This window comes from Sapajus apella, unplaced genomic scaffold (assembly GCF_009761245.1).
Source record: "Sapajus apella isolate SASKATOON/1434 unplaced genomic scaffold, GSC_monkey_1.0 scaffold2, whole genome shotgun sequence".
In the NCBI taxonomy this organism is placed as follows: Eukaryota; Metazoa; Chordata; class Mammalia; order Primates; family Cebidae; genus Sapajus; species Sapajus apella.
In genome coordinates, this window is record NW_022436942.1 from 31,326,031 (window position 1) to 31,349,119 (window position 23,089).

Genomic DNA, 23,089 nt, shown 5'->3' on the forward strand with positions numbered 1-23,089 from the left:
AGATTTGCTGGCCTTTCATCCAAATATTCTAGTATTTAGAGTGGGTGAAGTGACCTTATACTACAGGTAAACCACCTTTAGCTTATCCATTCTTTCCCTCCCCCTTTCCCTTGGTCACTTTGTACCTGACGTCATCTCAAATGCAGGCTGGAAAGCCTGGGGAGACCCCTGTGGTAAAGTGGTGGCTGAAGAGGAGAGATGATGTAAACAGGAGGAGCATCAAGAGAGGTAGGAGGCTTAGCAAAGGGTGGTCCCAGAAACCTGAGGAGAAGCTCCTTAAAGCATAGATTAAGGAGCTATGGACTGTGCAAAACTGAGACCATGTTCTCTCCAGAAGTGTTCGTGGAGATCCTGGGCACTAGGCATAATGATGAGCAAAGCTAGACAAGTTCTGTGATTGTGGAGTATGTGTTCCTACAGAGACTCTTGCTTTATTCTGGGAGTGGTATTTTTCTTGTTTTTAAGAGGTAGGTAGATCTTATTGCAGCTTGGTTCTGTCGAGATACTATCAGAAAAACAGGCTGACACAACAGATCTAATCTCATTTGACTAGCTAGATGTCATCTATACGAAAGGTTTGTGGTACCTACTATGGGAAAATTTGGTCCTGCTTATCTTCTCTGTCTTAAACGTTTCCAAAACTTTTTTCTTTTGTATAATGTGACCTTGTGGTTATGATGGTTTCTGCTGTACAACCTAGAAAAATGAGGGCAGAGGCTGAAGTTTAAGAAGTCTACACAGTGTCAAATGTCTTCTTTAATCTTAGAAAGAAATTGACTCATTAACTTCACTCAATGCTTCAGAGTAGAAGCTTCTACCTATACTAAAAATGTTGTCTTCAAATGACCACACTTCAGTTTTAAAGATATTTATAGATTTCCTCCCTTTTTTGAGATATGTAGTATTTTTTAAAAAATGAGTTAAAGTGTTTCACTAATCTTAGTTTATCATTTAGAATTACCTATCTCAATACAGAGAAAATTAGATAACTGTGCACTAATATTAATTAGCTTGTTTTGTCAGGATTAGTTTAATATCCATTATTTTTAGTATAATTGCTACACATAAAATGACACCAAAGAGAACATAACGGTGGATTTGTCTGAACACAACAGCACATTGTCCTATATTTCAGAGGCACACACATGTACAATTAAACAATGTCTCTCTTTTATTTCATAGAATAATTTTCTTTTTCTTCCCCTGAATCAGGTTTAAAGCTTGTAAAACAGTCAATATTCTTCCAGTGTTGATGAAGAGACAAATTTGTTTAGGCTTATCAGATATGTGAATTTTTTTCTCTGTGAAATAGGGTCTAAGAATGTAGATGCTGGTGTTGAATAACACAATTGAGTACTCAATTCTGCTACTAAGAGGGGTAGTTGCCCTAAATACTTTATTTTTTCTGTGAAATGAGCACTAGTAATGGTACTGATATTGTAGAGTGGCTGTGAACACTAAATGAGATACACTTAAAGCACTCAGAGTGGGACTTACCACCTATCTCATAGAGTTTTTGTGAATAGAATAATACATGAAAAGCACTTGGCACCATGCTTGACACATGACATTTGTAGACACTCAATAAATATGGGCCATTATTATTTTATCCATTGTTGTTTTTTAATCATATGGTTATATCCTCATAACTTTTCTTTTATTATACAATTAATATATTAACACATTGGGCATGAGCCAAAGACATAAAAGAATGGAGAACGAAGTGTAAACATTTCCCTTTGTCACCCACCTCTGCCAAACTCAATTAACTGTCAACCTTTGCTTTAGGGAGATTTTGGCCACTTCATAATCTCTATCAGTCCTTCCACACCATTCTTTAACAGTGACATTTTCTGTTTTTTTTTTCAGTTTATTCGAAGTTTCAAGCAAACACAGCTTGGAACTGGGGATACTCTTAAAAATGTCTAATCTCTATATCCACTTTCTATGCATTATATTCACAAACATGCACCTTTCTTTGTGTGGTTGTATTTGAGGCCATATTATACATAGTGTTCTTTTACTAGCATTTAAAACTTGGAGTTTTTTCCATATGAAAGTGGGTAAGTCTACCTCATATATTTATTAAACAACTATGTTATATCTATAGTACAAATAAGTCACAATTCATCAACTATTTATGTTTTAATGGATTTTTTATTTGTAATTTTCCATTATTATACATATTGCAATAAATATTTTTTATATAGTTTATATGATTCTGAACATATGTGGCTATTTCATGGGATAGATTTATTTCTGGAAATATAATTTCAGCATCAAGGAATGTGCACATTTACAATTTTGATAGCAATAGACAAAATGCAAATCAGAAAAACTTAATGAAAAACATGTCACCAATTTAAACTGTCACTGACTGGAAGAATTCTAATTTCTTATATACCTACCAATATGCAATATCATCAATCATAAATATTTTTTGCCAATTAGAGAAGCAAAAGCTAAAAATGTTATTTTATTATTCAATTTGCATTCTTAATTACCAATGAGGTCACATTACTTTTTTTTGGAGTTTTTAACTATGATTTCTTTGATTCCTTTTCTTAGCCCTGCTCTTTTCCTTCTCTCCTTGCGAGACTCCAGTGACAGGAATGTTAGATCTTTTGTTACAGTTTCGTAAGTCCCTGAAGTTCTTTTTATTTTTTTGGTCTATTTTCCCTCTGTTATTCACACTGCCTAATTTCTGCTGCTCTATCTTCAAGTTCATTGATTTTACTCCTGTCTCATTTATTCTGCTATTGTCTTTTGTTTTGGCATTTGTATTTTTCAGTTCTAAAATATTATCTGGTTCTTCTTTATAGCTTCTATACTTCTGCTGAGACTTTCTATTTTTTGTTTGTTTCAAGTATGTTTGTAATAGTTTATTTAACATTTTTTATAATGGCTGTTTTAAAAATATTTGCCAGATAATTCTGCCATCTGTCATTTTGATGTTGGGATCTATTGATTGTCTTTTTTCATTCAAGTTGAGATTTTCCTGACTCTTGATATGATATGTGATTTTCGATGGAAACCTAGACATTTTGACTATTATGTCATGAGACTTTGAATGTTACGTTATGAGACTCTCAGTCTTCCGTATTTATAGGCTTCCTCTGACACCAGTCTGGTAAAGAAAGGGGTGGAGCCCATCTTATTACTACCAGGTTGGGGGTATAAATCCAGGTCTGCACTCAGCCTCTGTTGACACCTGGGATGGGGAGGGGCTCCTCTTTCTTCTGAGAGAGGGGAGCGGTGCCTTGTCACTGCTTCCATGTCCCCACGTGGTCTCCACTAACACTCTGGGGGAGGACAGCTCCAGTTACTGCTCAGTGATGATAAAAGTCCAAGCTCCCTAGTCATCCTTCTCTGACATCACCCTGGTAGGGGGATTGAGGTGCTCCCTTGCAGCCTGGCAAGGAGGAAAGCCTAGGCTCTCCCATGGATTTTGCTGGTTGGGGTGGGGCCAGCTTTTTCTGCCATTTTGGTTGCAATAAAGTGGAATTGTCCTGGAAGGCTGCATGATTCCTGGTTCTTTGGTTGCAGAGAGTGGCATTTGCTGGGATTTTTCTTTTTCCTTTTTTGGTCTGTACCTGTTGTTGTGCCTAGGTTGCTGACTTCTCCAGCACCCAGTTTGGGATATATCAGCCAAAAAGGAAACCCAGGGAACGCACTGCTGTGTTGTTCCTCAGATCCCAAGGTCTCTAACTGGTCGAAATTCTTTTTTTTTTTTTACCTTTCAGAGCCTTCTTATACTTGTTTTACATATAATGTCCTGGAGAGTAAGAAAGAAACCAAGAAAGAGAGCTAGCAAAAGAGAGCAAAACACAGAGATACAGAGACAGAGATAAGGAGGTGATATTTGGTAATTAGGAGCTAATAATGGTCAGTAGTGAAGTAAGAGCACTATGTTTCCAGGTGAATTAATATCCTGACCAAAACAGGGTGAGAACCCCAAAGATGTAGGTGAGTTCTTACCACTTCCCTCTGCCTTTTCCTTTTTTTTTGAGGCAGTCTCACTCTGTCACCCAGGCTGGAGTGGAGTGGTAGGATCTCAGCTCACTGCAGCCTTTACTTCCTGGGTTCAAGTGATTCTCCTGCCACAGCCTCCCAAATACCTGGAATTACAGGGGCCCGTCACCATACCTGGCTAATTTTTGTATTTTTATTAGAGATGGGGTTTCACCATGTTGGCCAGGCTGGTCTTGAACTCTTGACCTCAGGTGATCTACCTGCCTCAGCCACCCAAAGTGCTAGGGTTACAGGCGTGAGCCACCACACCTGGCCTGCCTTTTCCTCTTGATGAGCTACACAATATACTGCTTGCTCATTGCAGGTACAGATTGGCAATATGGCATGTACAACACTATTTGGGGTGCTGTTGTTCCAGAAACACAACTGATGTCTCCTAGGACTGTTAAGACAACAGGACAAGGTAGGTTGAAAAGTTTCTCTGCTTATATGTTATTGGAATGACCCAGTCCTGCTCTCAAATCTTCCTTTAGGATTCATGGGTAAAATCTGTTGAATTCATTCATTCAAAATATTTACTGAGCATCACCTATACTTTTATGTGTATAGGGTTATGGAGCAAAGTGTCTTATGTGAAAGCATATATGTTTGTGTCTTGTGTGTGTCAATAAATGTGTATATGTGTACATATATATACACGCACATACACAGACACATAAACAAGACACATTGCTCTGTGATATAAACATAATCATGAACAAAATGCATACATATTATGTTCATACATGGATTATACAATCTGAAACAGAAGACAGTAATGAAATAATCATAAAATTAGTGGAAAATGTTAGTTTATCAGTTATAATGATTGCCATTAAGGAGAAGTATTGGCTCTGTCGGTATCAAAGGTTGTCTGGGAAATCTTTCCTGAGGGAGTGAATTTGCTGAAATCCTAAGGATGATGATGAGGTAATATGGTGAAGGGAATGGTTGGACATGATATGGGGAGATAAAAGCTTTCCAAGAGGAGGCAACAAACAGCATAGGTAACTTGGAAGGATGGACAGGTCATCAGCAGAGTGGATGTGGATAGCATTGTTTCTTTCCTAGTGTGTGTTTGGACCTTATTCATGCCTTGTGCAAATATTAGGTCCACATAGACCAGCTTCTTGCTTACAAAGAGTTACGTTTAAGCCACATAATTATATTGGGCTTAATTAGGAAAATACACTGTCAACAAATAATTGAGTCTGTTTATGATTGTGTTTAGCCAGACTAAAGGAGAAAATTATAGAATGTCAAATATGATAAAACTTTAACAATAATGTTAATGATGTATAATAAACTACAGATATCCATTCCATTCAGCAGCTATTAATTGAGCCCCTTTATGTGATATGGAAATGTGCCCAAAAAGGGACATTTCCCTTCACTAATGCTTAGGCTAGCTGGGAGACAGATCTGCAAATAAGTATATCATCTACTGTCAGAAGATTTAGCCAAACTGAGATTTTAGCCAAACTCTGAGAAGAGGGTAGGATGTATTTCTGCATTTTTCTGCATCTGATCTCTCTTGCTCTTAAAGAGTAACTACTGAAGTGGTCAATTCCTGAAAGATGCCTGTTAGTTCTTACAAAAATCTACCAACATTAGTGACTAGCATGAGCAATAAAAAGTGCAACCCATTTGGACTATAGTTGGTGTTTAGTCTATGGCACTTATTATGTTAATTATTTTGCATGGACATATTCTGTCTCTGCAAGTAGAATATAAATTCCTTGAGAATAGGGATTGTGTATTACATGTTTTTGTGTTCATAAGACCTAGCATTGTGCTTTGCTCAGTAATATTTTTTGGATCAAAGGCCAAGATAAATAAGGTTCTGGAAACTACTATCATATGAGTAGTACCTCTAGGAACAGGGAGATTTATGCAACAGAATATCTACTGGTAGATAGAACGGTCTACAGCCATGTAATGAACACCTATGGATTAGCTACCTTAATACGCTCCTATAAACATTCAGAAAACTTTGTACTTTGTCAATTACTTTCCACTGCTACTGCCAGTTTTACCAAATTATAGCCTAGCTTCTCTTTTGAGCTTTAAGGGAATCAAACTTCTTTGGAATGATGTTTGCTTTATCCTATTTTCTTTAAATTTAAAATATTTTTTTTTCTTTAAATGGACTTTTCATGATTCTTGTGAGGGGACTTGGAAGACATTTAGGTTTTTGGAACATTTAAAAATAATTTTGAAAAGCAAAGAAAGAAGACAAAAATAACTTTCCGTTGTATGGAGTCTTGTTTATTATTTATCAAATACAGTGCTAGGCTAAGCCTTTGAAATGTGTTATAGCATTAATCTTCCCAACAACCTTATGTGACAGATAATAAATAATAAAGATGTCTCTTTTATTATGCTTTTTCCTTTTTAAGGTAAACAATCTGAAATTGTGAGAAGGTAAGTAACTTACTCGAGGTCATACTGAGTGCTGGTGTCATTTTTTAAAGCCTGGAATGACTGACCCTACAGCCTAGTCTCTGACCTCTGTGCTATTCTGCTCTATTTGTGCTGAAATGGTGCGAGGCACTGAAACTTCAAAGATGAGCAAGACCTAATTCTTGCCCGTGTGGTCCATTGTCTAAAGCAAGAGCTAAGTCAGAGCCTGTCTACAGCTTAGCTCTGGAGTCAGGCTATCCAGGCTCAGATTCTAGCTCTACCACTTAGTAGCTGAATAACTTTTGACAAGTTCCTAAACCTTTCTGTGCTTCAGTTATCTTGCATGTAAAATGGGGATGGAATGGTACATGGCATTGGGAATGGTACATGGCAGTGCACACAGCAAGTGCTCAATAATGTTAGCAGCTATTTTTACTATCCTTGTCATTATTGCTGAGGTTGGCTGAGACCAACTGGGCTGTCATACCCACTGAAGGAACAAGACTTGTTTGAGAATCTCAAAGGGGCTCCTCCTATTCACAAAATGTGGGTAGATAAAGGGCCTTGTTTGGGACAATTACTTGGAATTTTCACTGTGCTTAGCTATTGCAACTCTGAAGAAGTTGCTTTTCTCCCAAGGACTTGTAGTGCCTCTCAAGTTTAGCATGTGTCCTTCTTCACATCCAATATTTATATTCCATTTTGGCTGGGGTTTTAATTTATGTTTTCTGTCTATCCAGAGACAATGATTTTGCTCCTACAGTTTATTTTTAGAGTTTATTAGGAAATAGAATAATTACGGAGTTGTAACCACATCCTACACTTTTTAGGCAAATCTACTAATTCGGAGAACTGACTTCTTGTATTAGCTGACATAAATTAATATCAGCAAGCCATAATACCTCGCTGAGCTTCAGTTTCATTTTATTTATAAAATGCGAATTTGATTTATAGTTTCCAAGACTACTTTCCTTTCTAACATACACTTAACATGATTTTCTAATTGTGTTTCTATATATACAGGTCAGATTTTTCCCCAAACTACAAAAAACCTATACATTCCTCTGTCATACATGGTTATTAAAGGTTTTTAGGTGTTTTAAGAGCTGACTAGTTGGCCAGGAAGTGTGTTAACACTGGGAAACACAGCTCAGGGTCCTCCCATCATATTGTATTAGTCACTTTCCTACTGGGCACAGTCACTAGTTGCACCTCCCTCTAACTACTTGTGGCAAACCTCCCCAGAGGCCTGTCTGAGTCACACAAGTAGATAGATATTCTTTTACCTCAGTCACCTTTTAATTTTTGCTTTCTCATCTACCCATGTTTACAAGCAGATTTCTCATATTAGTAGTGTAATGTTTTCCTATTGTTGCCAAAAAATTACCCCAAATCAGTGGCTTAAATTAACACAAACTTACTACCTAAATTCTACAGATTAGAAACCCAGCACCACTCTCAGTGTGCTGAAATCAAGATGTCAGCTGCACTCCTTTCTGGAGGTTCTAAGGGGAGAATCTGTTTTCTTGCGTTTTCTAGCTGCTTGAGACTGCACCACTCCTTGACTCATGACTCCCTTTTTCCATCTGGAAAGCAAGCAATGGCAGGCGGGTCTTTACATTGCATTGTTCCGTGTGACTGTGCTTCCATCATCACATCTTCTCTGACTCTTCTGCATCCCTTTTCTACTTATAAGGACTCCTCTGATAACACTGGGTCCACCTGGATAATCCATGATAATCTGCCTGTTTCAAGCTCAGCTGATTAGAAACCCTAATCGCATCAGCAGCTTTAATTCTATCAGCAAACTTGATTCTCGTTTGCCATGTAATTAAAAATATTCACAGGTTCGGAGTATTAGGACATGAACCTATTTGGGGGCAGGTCATTATTCTGCATACCACAAATACACAGAGACATCTTCTAAAATCATAGTTCTACCATCTAGACTTTATATACTGCTTTAGTTACATCTTACACTTCCTAACAAAAAACAGTGAAGAGTTTTAAAGGGATCAATAGTGATACTGGCTAAGAGTTGGTGAAAATTTCAAGTTGGTGATATTAAGCTTGACAGATTTACAGGAAGACGGGAATTCCTTGCTTTCTGCTCACACACTCCCTCCTAGAATACAAAACTTATTTGAGCAGTTTATTTTTTTAATGGCCTTAGAGATTGCAGAGTCCCCTTAATTAGTTAAAAAAAACATTTATTTTAGTATCTTTAATCTGCAAGGCCCCAAATTATTAACTACAAAAATAAACATTGATACTGCATAAATATCACCACACTGCTTTCTGAAGTCATTCATTCGTCCTGACCAGGTGCCTTTTATAGGCCTGGGGTTGCAGAGATAAACCAGATTCCCAGGCACACCACTGTAATGGAGAATCAAAAGAGAGTAAACATGTTTGGTCTCTTTGTCAATGACAGGGCTTCCAGCAGGGCCAAAGTTGTTCCCTGCTGAAAAATATGAAATAACATGTTAGAAGCTCCTAGTACAGTGCCTTGCATATGATAGAGGCTTGGTAAAGAATATAATTATTTTTTATGTAATACCTGGTGCACCCAGACAAAGAGTATGGCTAAGAGAGAATTGTATAAGAATTGTTTTTCTGATTTGCCCTCTGTTGTACTAGAAGTTTTTACAATGCAGTCCTTTTCCTATCAGAAAAATAATGTCTTTTCATTACAGGATGTTTGATAAATGAAAAAAATTAAACAGTAAATAAAGTGGCATACTGTATTAGTTTGTTTTCACACTGCTATAAAGAATTACCTGAGATTGGAAAATTTATGAAGAGAAGAGGTTTAATTGACTGACAGTTCCACAGACTGTACAGGAAGCCTGGCTAGGAGGCCTCCGAAAAATTGCAATCATGGCAGAAGGGCAAAGGGGAAGCAAGCAGGAGAGAGAGAGAGAGGGAGGGAGAGAGAGAGAGGAGAGCGAGAGAAGGGTGAAGTGTTATACATTTTTAAACAACCGGATCTCATGAGACTTCACTATCACAAGAACGGTAAGGGGGAAATCCACTTCCACCAGGTCCCTCCCCCAACATTGAGGATTACACTTCAACATGAGATTTGAGTGGGGACACAGAGACAAACCATATCACATGTGTAGCTACCCCACAAACATGACTACTTTTGACATTTTAATGTATTTCTTGCTTTCATTCTTGCTCTCTTGTAGTCTTAGAGGTGTTTGCAGTTATAAACAACAGAAATTCAAGCTCTCTTAATAAAAAATGGACATTTATTGAAAGCATATTTATGAGACTCAGAAGCTTTAAGAAAAAATGTGACCAGTAACTGAAATGACAGCAGTAACAACCTACTCTCTTCACTTCTCAAAGGCAGAATGTATTTTTAATCTTTATTTCCTTTTGGTGCCTTTCTGCTCTTGAAGACTGGCTTTCTCAACTTTGTACATGCATGTGGCTACCCCAGTTCTGGCTTTCCATGGCCTTTGTATAGGTTTCAGAAAAGGCCAAGTTGTTGCAACAAAGAGCCCTCAAAGTACAGTGGTTTCAAAAGAATTTTATTCAAAGAAGTTATCTCACTCCAGGTTGATGAGACAGACCTATGCCATGCCGTCATTCTGAGATCTAGGTGCCTTCCATATTTTCTTGCTCTGCTGTTCCCTAGAGCATTGCCCAGCTTTGCCTGGATGAACTGGTTCAAAGGCATGCCCAAGTTGCAATTCATGGGAGGGGGTGGAAGGAGCTAGTTCAGGAGAAAGGGTTTACCTTTAGGAGATAATCCAGAAGTTAGATGTGTGACTTCCATTCATAGTCCTTTGACTTGAAGTAAACCAGATAGTCGTAGCTGGCTGTGAGAGGCTTGGAAATGTCAAATCTAGCTGGTCTTCCATGTGTCCAGCCACAACTGTGTTGCTATGGACCAAAGAGACTGGTGGACATCTGGCAGCTTCTGATATGACTTCCTTATTCAAGAACAGAACTTCAGCTCCTCTGCCTCAATTCCAAACTCTCTTGAATGGTGCTCTGATTGTACTAATTTGGGTGAAGTATCTATCCCATTTTAGTCAGCCCTTGTCTTGGGAGACAGGATCATGTGGACTATGGCAACATTATGGAGGTTCTGAGAGAAGATGAAGAAGGAGCAAGTAATACAAAGTGCTCATCTGTATCTGAATATATGTATTCCCCTACTAAATCTGGATACATACAGACACACACAAATATTTGGGAATTCTCTCTTTTTTCTTTCTGCCACCCCCACATCAGCCTATGGATTCTTATCTTTATTCCATCCATCCATCCATCCATCCATCCATCCATCCATCTGTCCATCCTCCACATCTTTCCCAGTTCATTGAGATTTAAATAAATTTGGCTTGACCCCACTAAGTCAGAGAACATAGTTCTCCTTTCCTTCTTGGCATACATCTAGATCACAATTCTTAGCCTTTCTTACAATTAGGTGTGGCCACATTACTGAGTTATGGCTAACAGAATGTTGAGCACAGAAATAGCTAGCATGGTTATCCACTCTTTCTCTCTCTCTTACCAAGAGCTAGCTGATTGTCCAGGTTGACCTTGGAACCCATGTAATGTACCCTTTATCAGCCTGGGAACTTAAGTAACTGTGTGGAACAGAGCTCTTACCTTGCCACTTGTCACCAATTGAACTGAGATATGACATAGAAATAAATTTCTATTGCTTTAAATCACTGAGATCTTGAGAGAGCAGGTAGGGTTACCTTAATATCCTCAATAATTTCTGTCTTATAGGGTGTCCAATACCCTAGCTATATTTTCTATCACTTCTTAGAGAAGTGATATTATATATTTTATGGTACCTCTCTTTTCAATTTCCCATTTTCTTAAACCCTTGAAACTCACTCATCTCTCAACTCCTAGAGTGATTCTTCCTTGCCTGCACCAACACAGGGGATGTGCAAATAGCTACTGTTCTTTGTTTTTCTCAAAATACCATCATCCAAGGCATTTATATGCATGGCATAGTTTACTGAGGGTTCACAGCAATCCTAGTGAATTGGGTATTTAGAAATCCATGCTCTTAAAAGTCCTTATTTCACCTACTATTGTGTTGCTTCACTTCCTATTCCCTCTCCTCTTTCCATTTGTCTACTATGCCTCCACCCCAAATTAACCTTTTTTGCAGAATAGTTTAGTTAGCTATTCTTTTCAATTATTTTTAGCCTATCCAGGCTATCCCCAGAGAGCTTCCTTGCCCCTGAAAAATCACAATAGCTAAGGCATCTTAATTTATTTTGACCTCTAAGCCAGATGCAAAGAAAAAACAACAAACAAAAAACCCTCTGGCAACCCTTAGGTTAATATGAAATGGTCCTTTACACTATTGACTATGACGACACAAAAAGCATAGCAAAATCCAGATGGTAAGCTCCTTAAGAAAAAAATCAGAAGAAATGGCAACAATGGGTGCACATTCTCAGATACAACTAGGCTGGAGCTGAGTTTTGGTTGTTTGTGTAGATTGGCAACTGCTCTTCGGTATGCCACGGATACTGCCACTGTCACTCTTCCATGTTTTCTCTCATACAGGGATCATTTCACTCATTTATGTCACCTGCCAGCCTCCTTTAGGCACATGAGCTTGCTACTTCTCTTCCATCTGAAAACAGTTTATATCCTGCTAAGAACAAAGTGCTCAGCTCTCAAAATAACAAATATTCTCCCCTGTACTCATATACATTGCCCATTTTGCTATTTGTCTTGTCCATGGAAGACCCGATAGTAACAAATAAATGTATTATAATTTATCTATTTCTTTAAAGTTGTTAATTTAGGGGCTTCCAAATCTTTGTGTATAAATGTTTGTTTGCTCTCCATGTTCACAGATCAAATTTAAAGATGCAGTATCACTCAATGAAGACATATGAAGAATTTATTTTACCTTTTACAGAGAACTAAACTGTTCTGAGAAAGATGATATCCATAATGTGTATCAGAATTTTGCTTGCAGTGGTTAACAGGGTTACAACTCAGTCTTCAATCATGGCTCCTAAAATGCCTGGAGGGGTTTTTAAATTTTGAACTTCAATTTTGACTGAATTAATGGCATGAAATGAAAACTACATAGAGTTTAGTATCTGGTTAACTTAAATATAATTACATGTGATAAACTATAAGTAATGATAATGGAACCACATTTTAATTCACTTTTACTAAAGAGTGAGTACAAACCTGAGCTAAACATGTCTAAGAGAACACTTTTAGTTCCAGTTTTTCTCCTGGTCCATCCAAATTTTGTTGATTCTTTCCCATGTGTTTCATGGTGTCCTTGTTCTACATTAGAAGGTTATTTCCTTCAAACAGGACATTTCTCACTATTTGTAGCAAATTTTTAGTTTCCTTCTACTTCTTAAAATGATACAGACTATTCTAGTGTTCAGAAGAGACTGATATTCTCTTCTATCATGCTAAATACTTCTCATCTGTTCCATGCTACCTTCATGATATTTTTAAGGTCCTCTCCAGAGTCTTTCTCTGTGTCGTGGATTGCCTGGTTGTAGTAGCTTCAGCTAGTATTTTGGATTTAGGCAGAAATATTGGGTCAAATTGTCTAGTGACATAATCACCAGGATGTTTTCTGTGTCATACTGTTAAGTGTCACTCAGGTCTGGAGCAAATCAGTTTAATTATTTAACTACTTCTTAACCAGATTCATGCAGCCTACACTAGTGAATGTAAAGTTACAATTTACTACAGCAAAACTCTTATTCTGATAAAAGCATTTCAAAAGAAACTTTAATGCAGAGATTCTCATCTATTTAGGAATTCATAAGTGGCCTGCCTTAAATGCAAGTGTGTAGTTGGTGCTCTTGTAACATTGTTCCCATTCCAATAATTATATGATGAGCCTTTACACCAATAACAACAAAAATCAAAGTCTCCAGATTTTTTAATGATCGCCATTCTAACTGGCATGAGATGGTATCTCAATGTAGTTTTGATTTGCATTTCTCTAATGACCAGGGATGATGAGCATTTTTTCATATGTTTTTGGCCCCATACCATGGGTTTACCTATGCAACAATCTTACATGTTCTTCACATGTACCCCGAAACCTAAAATGCAATAAAATATATTTAAAAAAAAATCAAAGTCACTGTCCAATTCAACCAAGTCAAGTTTTTTCCATGTTTGTAAAGGACTTAATTAAGAATGAATCATTGGATCTCTGTGTTTTGCTTGTCTAAAGTACCATCAGAAGTAGATTAATCTACTTCAATCAAGACAGTAGTTAGTTAAAGAAGTTAACTGAAGATGTTGGTTAAAACAGGAATTATTTTAAAAAGACACATTTGAGATTTTACTTACCTTAAAAACATGTGTATTTGTATTCATTCATCAATATTTTGTTGGAGGCCCACTGTCTTCATTTCTAGTATGGGTCCCCTGGTTGAAGCTCTGCATTGTCTTCCTTGCATCAACCACACCCATACTTCATTGTCTGAGAGTTCTGGTTTTGCTTTTGTAAGTGGAGCAAGAACCCAAGGACATGAGTAAAGCAAACTGAGTGCTGACATCTTTTACATTTTTATGATTCTTTAAAAATATTTTATGTTTATCTCACTCACACATAGTTTGATAGCATATTTCTTAGTGACTCACCTTCATAAAATCTTTCTAGCATTCCACGTGGTTTTCAAAGAAGCCATGTTTTTTTGCATTTACATATCATTGACTTATATAACATCTCAAGAAACTGTGTAATTATGTAATTATAACATTGAATTTAAGAAGCACTAACAGTGTTGGAAACAAACATAACTGACTTTTGGCAAGCATCCAACTCAACTAGTGGGAGTAGAACTGAGTGAGCAGAGCAGAGAGCAGCCTCTGCCAGGGCCTTTCTCTCATCTTTGGGCTTCAACAGAAAAGCTTTGCAGAGAAAGGGATGCATGTGGATAGATAATCTGGCAAGTTGGCTGAGTGGAAATGGGTTAAGAGAGTTCTACTGTATTTCTAAGATTCTTGTTAAATGCTTTATAGAACAATTTGAGTGGTACTTGCTATGATCTCAGTTAAGGTATAAGATATTTGTAGAAATGCAAAATCTTTTACCTTGAGTTTCTGGAAAATTTTACTTTTTACAGCATTGGGACTCTAACAGTACTCCTGCCCTAATTCTTGGCAATTTCAATATCTGGATTGGATATCAGAAGGTGACGTTTCTAGTACACTGACTTCTCACTTTCTTAATCTCCCAACTTCTACCTCTCTTGTCCTTCACCCTTCAGGCAAACTGTTCTTCATTCTCCAAGTCTACACCCCATCTTTGTGGTTGTTGATATCTGCAATCTCTCCATAAGCTCTGTTTCAAATAACTACTTCCTGCCATTACCATACTGACCGTGAAGCTTCCTTCAGTAACCACAGCTCTAAAAGTGCTTCCACCTGGTGTTTTACTTCCTCTGACTCCCCTCCAGTATATATTTCTCTTCGTCTCCAGCTTCAATTCCATGGTCATTCATTAGTATTCCCTTGCCTGTGCTCTCAGCTTCCCTCATATACCCTTTTTATAAGTTTTGTTTGAGAAAATCCTAACCTGTGTAAATCTAATTATCCTACTACTCTATGGCTGCACTCATGAAACAGAATATAATTGCAGATAAACACAGAGCCATGTGATTGGTCTTGCTTTAAATTCATGATCATTCATGTCCAGTGGGTCTTATACAGCCTGGCTTTATGTGTCCCATTTACTTTTCCATTCTGCCATCTGATTATTTCATCCTTTTTCCTTTCTCATTGAATACTCAGGTGTCCTTCATCCTCTCTTAGCTTACCTTGCTTCCTTTTCCATTCGGAAAGTATAAGCAACCAAAAGAGACTTTCCTTATGCTGTTACTCAACACTGCTTGCCTTCCACCATGAGTTTTAATATACTCTGCCTTCTGTCTGGTTTATCAATTAGTCCCCTCTCTTCTTCATCAAGTTTTCTTCTCTGCCAGATCATTCTTAACAGCAAATAAAAGAAGCTATTCTCAATGCTATTAAAAAATCAAAACTCCTTTTTAAACTTCATTTTTCTCTCTAGCTAGTTTTCCATTTTTCTGTTCACCTATATATCAAAATTTCATAAAGTAACCAGACCTTCACATTACAGGATCCAATGGTACTATTTCAGTCTTCATCCTGTTTGACTTATCAGTATGTAATTTGGTCCAGTAGATCACTAATATGGTTTGACTTTGTGTTTCCACAGAAGCCTCACCTTGAATTGTAACAATCCCCACATGTTGCGGGAAGGACCCAGTGGGAGGTAATTGAATCATGGGAACAGGTTTTCCAGTGCTGTTCTTATGATAGCAACTAATTCTCTCAAAATCTGGTGGTTTTATAAAGGGGAGTTCCCTGCACATGCTCTCTTGCCTGTTGGCATGTAAGACATGTCTTTGCTCTTGCTTCACCTTCTACCATGATTGTGAGTCCTCCCAAGCCATGTGGAAGTGTGCGTCCATTAAACCTCTTTCCTTTATAAATTACCCAGTCTCAGGTATGTCCTTATTAGCAGCATGAGAATGGACTAATACTGCATATTGGTATTGGTAGAGTAGGGCACTGTTGTAAAGATACCTGAAAATGTGAAAGTGACTTTGGAACTGGGTAACAGGCAGAGGCTGGAACAGTTTGGAGGGTTCATAGGAAGACAGGAAGATGTGAGAAAGTTTGGAACTTCCTAGAGATTTGTTGAATGGTTTTGACCAAAATGCAGATAGTAGTATGGACAATGAAGTCCAGGTTGAGGTGGTCTCACATGGAGATGGGAACTTATTGGGAACTAGAGTAAAGGTCACTCTTGCTATACAAAGAGACTGGTGGCATTTCGCCCCTGCCCCAGAGATCTGTGGAACTTTGAACTTGAGACAGATAATGTAGGGTATCTGGAGGAAGAAATTTCTAAGTGGGAAAGGGTTCAAGAGGAAGCAGAGCATAAAAGTTTGGAAAATTTGCAGTGTGATGAAACAATAGAAAAGAAAAAAACCCATTTTCTGAAGAGAAATTCAAGCCAGCTGCAGAATTTTGCATAAGCCATGAGGAGCTGAATGTTAATTACCAAGACAATGGGGAAAATGTTTCCAGGCATATCATAGACCTTCATGGTAGACCTTCTCATCATAGACCTGGAGGTTTAGAAGGAAAAAGTGGTTTTCTGGGCTGAGTCCAGGGTCTCCCTGTTGCGTGCAGTCTTGGGACTTTGTGCCCTTTATCCCAGCCTCTCCAGCCTTGATAAAAGGGGCCAAAATACAGCTCAGGCTGTGGCTTCAGAGGGTGCAAGCCCCTAGCCTTGGCCGCTTCCACATGGTGTTGGTCTTGTGGGTGCACAGAAGACAAGAATTGAGGCTTGGAAACTTCTCCTTAGATTTCAGAGGACCTGTGGAAATGCCTGAATGTCCAGGCAGAAGTTTGCTGCAGGGGTGAAGCCCTCATGGAGAACCTCTGCTAGGGCAGTGTGGAAGGGAAATGTGGGGTTGGAACCTCCCCACAGAGTCCCCACTGGGGCGCTGCCTAACAAAGCTGTGAGAAAAGGGCCACTGTCTGCCAGACCCCACAATGGTAGATCCACTGACGGCTGGCACTGTGCACCTAGAAAAGCCTCAGATACTCAATGCTAGCCCATGAAAGCAGCTGGGAGGGGGCTGTGCCCTGCAAAGCCACTGGAGCAGAGCTACTCAAGGCCATTAGGGCCTACCTTTTGTAACAGATATTCTTTTATTCCATGTCTCACATTTGACCTGAATGTGAGACATGGAATAAAAGAAGATCATTTTGGAGATTTAAGACTTGGCTCCCATGCTGGATTTCAGACTTGCATGGGGCCTGTAGCCGCTTTATTTTGGCTAATTTCTCCCATTTGGAATGGGTGTATTTACCCAATGCCTATATGCCCATTATATCTAATAAGTAACTAACTGCTTTTGATTTTACAGGTTCTTAGGCAGAAAAGAGTTGCCTTGTCTAAGAGGAGACTTTGGCCTTGGACTTTTGGGTTAATGCTGAAAGGAGTTAAGACTTTGGGGGACTGTTGGGAAGGCATAACTGGTTTTGAAGTGTGAAGACATGAGATTTGGGAGAGGGCCTGGGTGGAATGACATGATTTTGCTCTGTGTCCCCACCCAAATCTTACCTTGAATTGTAATAATTCCCTTATGTTATGGGAAGGACCTAGTGGGAGGTAATTGAATCATGGGAGTGGGTTTTTCCCATGCTGTTCTCACGATAATGAATACGTTCTCACAAGATCTGATGATTTTATAAAGGGGAGTTTCCCTGCACATGGCCTCTTGCCTGTTGCCATGTAAGACATTCCTTTGCTCTTCTTTCACCTTCTGCCATGATTGTGAACCTCCCCAGCCATGTGGAACTGTGAGTCCAGTAAACCTCTTTTCTTTGTAAATTATCCAATCTTGGGTATGTCTTTGTTAGCAGCATGAGAAGGGACTGATATGATCACTTACTCTGCACATCATATTATTCACTAAACTTCCAGGCGCCATCCCTTTCAGACCTTCTCCTGTACTTCTGTCTGTTCCTACTCAGTCTCTTTTGCTGGTTCTTTCTCATTTTCCTAACATCATCTCATTGAAGTGTCTCAAGGTTTAGATTTCATCTGTTCTTTATCTACATTCACTTCCTAGAAGATCTTAACTAGTCCCATGGCTTTAAATACCATCTAAATTCTTATGACTCTTACATTTATACTTTAGCCCATACCTCTTTCTCCATATCTGCAATTTCTATTCAGTCTCCTCTTTAACATTTTAAATTTGTTATGTCCAAGGCTAAAATCCTGTTTTCTCCCTCAAACTTGTTCTTTCTACAGAATTCCTTATTTTAGTAAATATAACATTATCCTATAAGTTGCTCAGTGTATCAGCTAGCTATTGCATCATAACAAACCACTCCAATCCTCAAAGACTTAAAACAACAATCACTAATTATTACTTATGTGTCTGAAGTTGATTTAAATTTGGCTGATCTGGGTTTGGCCAGGCACCTCTGCTTCAAGCTTCCGAGGCCAAGGCAGTTCTACTTCTGACTGCAGGTCTGTTGGTCACTTGAACAGCTCTCTCCCAACTGTTTCTTATCTTCCTATAACAAGAAAGCTGGTTAGGGTATATTCTTTTCATGCTGATGGTACAAATGTAAGAGAGCAAGAAATAATGTGCAGGGCCTTTTAAGTCCTGGGCTCAGAACGAGCAGGCAGTCACTTTTATACACATGTCATTGGCCAAAGTTAAGTCTGTGGTTGAGTTCATATTTAAGAAGTGGAAAAAGAGATGCTGCCCACAGTGAGGCTAGGGGGAGGGCATGGATTCTAGAAAACGTGAAGAATTAGAGTCAATCATTTGGCTGATTATGCTCAGCCAAAATCGTTGGTGTCATAGTGAATTTCTCTTTCTCATATTTCTTTCCATTCCCCCTACATCCAATCAGTAAATCCTATGATCATCCAACACCTGATCACTTGTCATCACCTTTACTGCTTCCACTCAGGCATCAGCCATCATCATGTTTTATTTGGATAACCATAATAGTCTTCTATCCAGTCTCCCTGCTGCTATCTCTTTTTCTTGTTCGTATTTCTTAACGAGGTAACTAAAGTGGTCCTGCTAAAATGTCAGATCATGTCGTTCTTTTTAAACTCTTTCAGAAGCTTTCTAACTTAGGAAAAAAGCCAAAATTCTTACCATGGCCTAAAAGAATGTACCCTGATCTTGATCCTATTCCCTTACCTCTGTGATATTGTTGTTACTTTCTTCTGCCTCATGTTGCTCCAGGCTTACTGCATTTCTTGATGTTTTTTGAAAATGTCAACCATACCCCTGTGTCAGGATCTTTGAACTTGCTGTTCCTTCTACCTGAAATGCTTTTGCTGCAGGCAGCATCATGTCTTATTCTCTTACTTTCTTAGGTCTTTGCAAAAATGCTACCTTTTTAGTGGGGCCTTAATTATTCAATTTGTTTCTCTTCACTCATCCTCAAATCTTGCCATCCCTAGCACTCCCCATTATTCTTTCCTACATTGTTTCTCCCTAGTACTTATCACCATCTAGCATACGTATGTTTTATTTATTTTGTTCATTTTTTATTTTTCTTTACTGGAGTATAAACTCTATTCTTACACCTTTTATCTGAGTTTTTTTTTTTTCCCATCTTGTTCACTACTGTATCTCCAGTGTTTCAAAGAATGCTTAGGACATAGTAGTCCCCTAATAAATATTTTTTTGAATAAAAGAATGATTAAATAAATTTTACTGTTTATCAGTATTTAGTTTGTAATGGACCGAAAGATTACTCATAGCTTATCTGTGAATAATTACCAGTATATGTCTTAGGGATCTTTAACTTTTGAAATATTATTGATTATTTATAATTTTCATCAGTCAGCTATGGATTTAAGAATTATTTTTACAGAATACTTTTTATCATTTAGATGTTGAGAATTTATTGTTAAAATGGTAGAGAATATATTCATTGAAATTATTTTTTTCACCTGAACTTCATTTTCATTTTTTCTTCCTCTTGTTTAATCCATATTATTTACTCTGAACAGTACAGAATCTATGTGATTTGTTCCTTTTGTAAAATGACTGGCTTTGGAATTTCAGCAAAAATGACCTCAGTTGTAGAAATAAATAAGTTTAATTCTCCTTTAGATTATGAGATGATTAAGATTGAGAATAGGTCAAATTTTTTGTGTGTTATTTTTGCAGCATTTTATACATTTATTTTCAAGCTAGTTTATTCTTCTAAGCCCTTCCATTTTTCCTCCACTGAGGGCAAAATAAATCACTTTACCTTGCAGAAATGTGCCAGAAGCATCCTGCAAAATCATTGAGGAAGCTTATCCATTGTCATTAATTTTTGAAGATTCATGGAGCTCTGAAAAGACATAAAAAGTCTGTGCTTGGAAGCTGGTTATTATTATTTACTTTTCTTTCCTTTCATATTCAAGGGGTAGGTGGGCATATTGCCTCAGTTTTAACAATAGTGAGTCATGATCAGAGATCATGATATTCTTCTAGAGCTCGAAAGGGAGGGAGTGACTTCTCATCCAAGAAAATAGAAGCTGGTCTTCAGTCAGAATTATGTGTGTCTGGATGAAACAAATTGGCTTAGGTCTCCTAGCATACATCAATAAGTTTACTTTCCTTTGTATATTTTACAAAGTTACTTTCATTTCTTTTACTTTATGAAAGGTGATTGAAGTAGAGGTTTAAAATAACTAAATATATTGCTGCAGTTCTCTACAACTATTATGTTTCCTTCTGTATGTCAAGCTAAAGACAATTATCAATAAAATGTATACAAGTATTATTCAACACTGACACACCACTTCTCATGCACATTCGTAAAGGTACAGGGGATGTGTTGCGTTAGGTTTTTCAAGTTTATAAATAGCTCTTTTGATCTTTGATTGTTTTCATTCAAATTTAAATGTTTTAAAATTCATATTTAATCTTCAATTTGTATAGGAAACAAAATCTCATTGTCCTGCTTCTTCATGTTTCACATTCCAAAGAAGGATTTCTCCCTCTCTCTTTTTCTTTTTTGCAGAAATGTGTAATCTTGTGGTTTTTCTTCCTCCTAAAATCATCAAATGAAAATTTCTCTTTATATAAAAAAATTGAACTTAAATGATGTCATTTTTAATGGCTGGCATATATTAAGAAAAATACTTTACATCTGGTATTTAATCTCATTCCTAAAATAAAAGCACTAGATCAGTAGGTCTGTAAGAATGAATTGTGACTTTAGAATTTTCTTGCTGAAACCTTTTCAGTTTGTCAATATGATCTCACATTTTCTTTAGAGGCTGGTGATCCTTTGTCCCTGCATCTCTTCCAGAAAATAAATAGGAAACTCCACTTTAATGAAACAAATAGGAAGGAAAACGAATGGACATATCACCATGTACATACTTTACAGATATTTCCAAAGTTAATTTCTCCCCAAAGAAGGGCGGTAAGCAGTCATTCACTTTGGAAGGTCAAAGTCTTATTTTTAGTCATTCAAAATGGGAATGTTAATAAGAACACAATTAGAGTAAACAGTCTACAGCCCATGTGAGAATCATCAAAGTTATGAACAAGAGGAGGCATTTAAGTGTTAAACATAATTGCTGAAATCGGGTTGCCGAGATAAAAGGAGATTAGACTGAGAATATGCTGTGGGATTTTAATCAGATCTTTTCTTTTTTACAACATTCCACCTTGTACTCCCTTCCTGCCCAAGTATTGGGCAAACTTTGGTCATCCTCTTAGGCTGGAGGACAGCGGGTGTAAAGCTTCATAGACAAGATAGTGAACATCCACTTCCCCTTTCCATTTCCCACCTATGACAGCCTACTGACCCAACCACTCCTGGTGGGTTGCAGTCCTTGCTGTAGCCACACCCACATGCCTACCAGGGGCATACAGGGTGTGAAGTTTTGAGGAGGCTTACTCTATCTCAGGGGAATGCTAACCAAAGGTGGTTGGTTGGACCTCAGCACACCTTTTTTATAATGTAAAAGCACTGGAATAGGCACTATTGTAGAAAGAGGTTTTAAGTTTCTGCTTTTGGAGATTGTCAAGGAAAATGTTCAGTTCAGCAACAGCCATTCATGGAGGCTTATTTTGTTTTCATGTTCAGAGTTTTCACATCTGCTATCATATGGCTACATCAGGACATGGAGGGCACAAGGAAGTTCTTATTTTGCATCATTTAGATTTCACTTGTCTGAAGGCAAGAGGCCCTACCCAGCCTGCAGAGCCAGGAGACAGCTGGCTGGTGAAGAATGTGGCCTCTGTAGTCACATTGCCTGGCTTTGAGTCCCAGTTCTTGCTCACAAGCTGTGGGACCTTCGTAAGTCATTGAATCGCTCTGTGCCTCAGTTTCCTCACCTGTAATATGGGGCAATAATAATATCTCCCCATGGGGTTGAAGTGAAGTGCTTAGAACAGTGTCTGACACATTGCAGCTCATGAGCTAGGAGTGGAGGAGGGTGAGACTAAGAATGATTCTACTTTGTATTTAATGTGAGATGTGACTGAACCATATAAAATTAAAGTGACTCATTAAAAAGTGCTACAGAAGCCGTGAATTTTATTCCACCCCAACACTTAGGTGTAAGATATTTCTTTTACTGGCATACCTCGATTTTTGCATTTCACGTTTTTGTACTTCTCAGATATTGTGTTTTGCATTTTTAAAAAAAACAAATTGAAGCTTTGTGGCATCCTTTTGTTGAGTAAGTTTATGGGCACTATTTTTTCAACAGCATGAGTTCACTTTTTGTCTCTATGCCACATTTTGGTAATTCTTGCAGCATTTCAAATGTTTGTACTGTTATTGTATCTGTTATGATGATTTGTGACCCCCACTCTTTCATGTTGCTATTGTATTTGCTTTAGGATGCCATGAACTTATATAGGAACCCATATAATTTGGTGAATTTAATGCATCAGTGCTGTATATGTTCTGACTGCTTTACTGACTGTCCATTTCTCCATCTTCTCCTTCTCTTCAGACCTCCCTGTTTCTTGAGGTACAACAATATTGAAATCAGGCCAGTTATTGACCCTATAATGGCCAATATGTGTTCAAGTGAAAGGAAGAGCTATACATCTCTGACTTTAAATCAAAAGCTAGGTGTGATAAAACTTAC

The 23,089-nt window shown here is 37.9% G+C and overlaps 1 long non-coding RNA gene across 1 annotated transcript; it reads right to left on the minus strand.

The window, feature by feature from the left end:
• Positions 1-90: 90 nt before the first annotated feature.
• Positions 91-23,082, minus strand: LOC116556932. Its single transcript, XR_004271266.1, has 3 exons — positions 22,977-23,082; positions 3,195-3,211; positions 91-103 (listed from the first exon to the last, which is right to left on the minus strand). It is a non-coding gene; the product is annotated as an uncharacterized LOC116556932 (long non-coding RNA).
• Between the last annotated feature and the right edge of the window lie 7 nt (positions 23,083-23,089).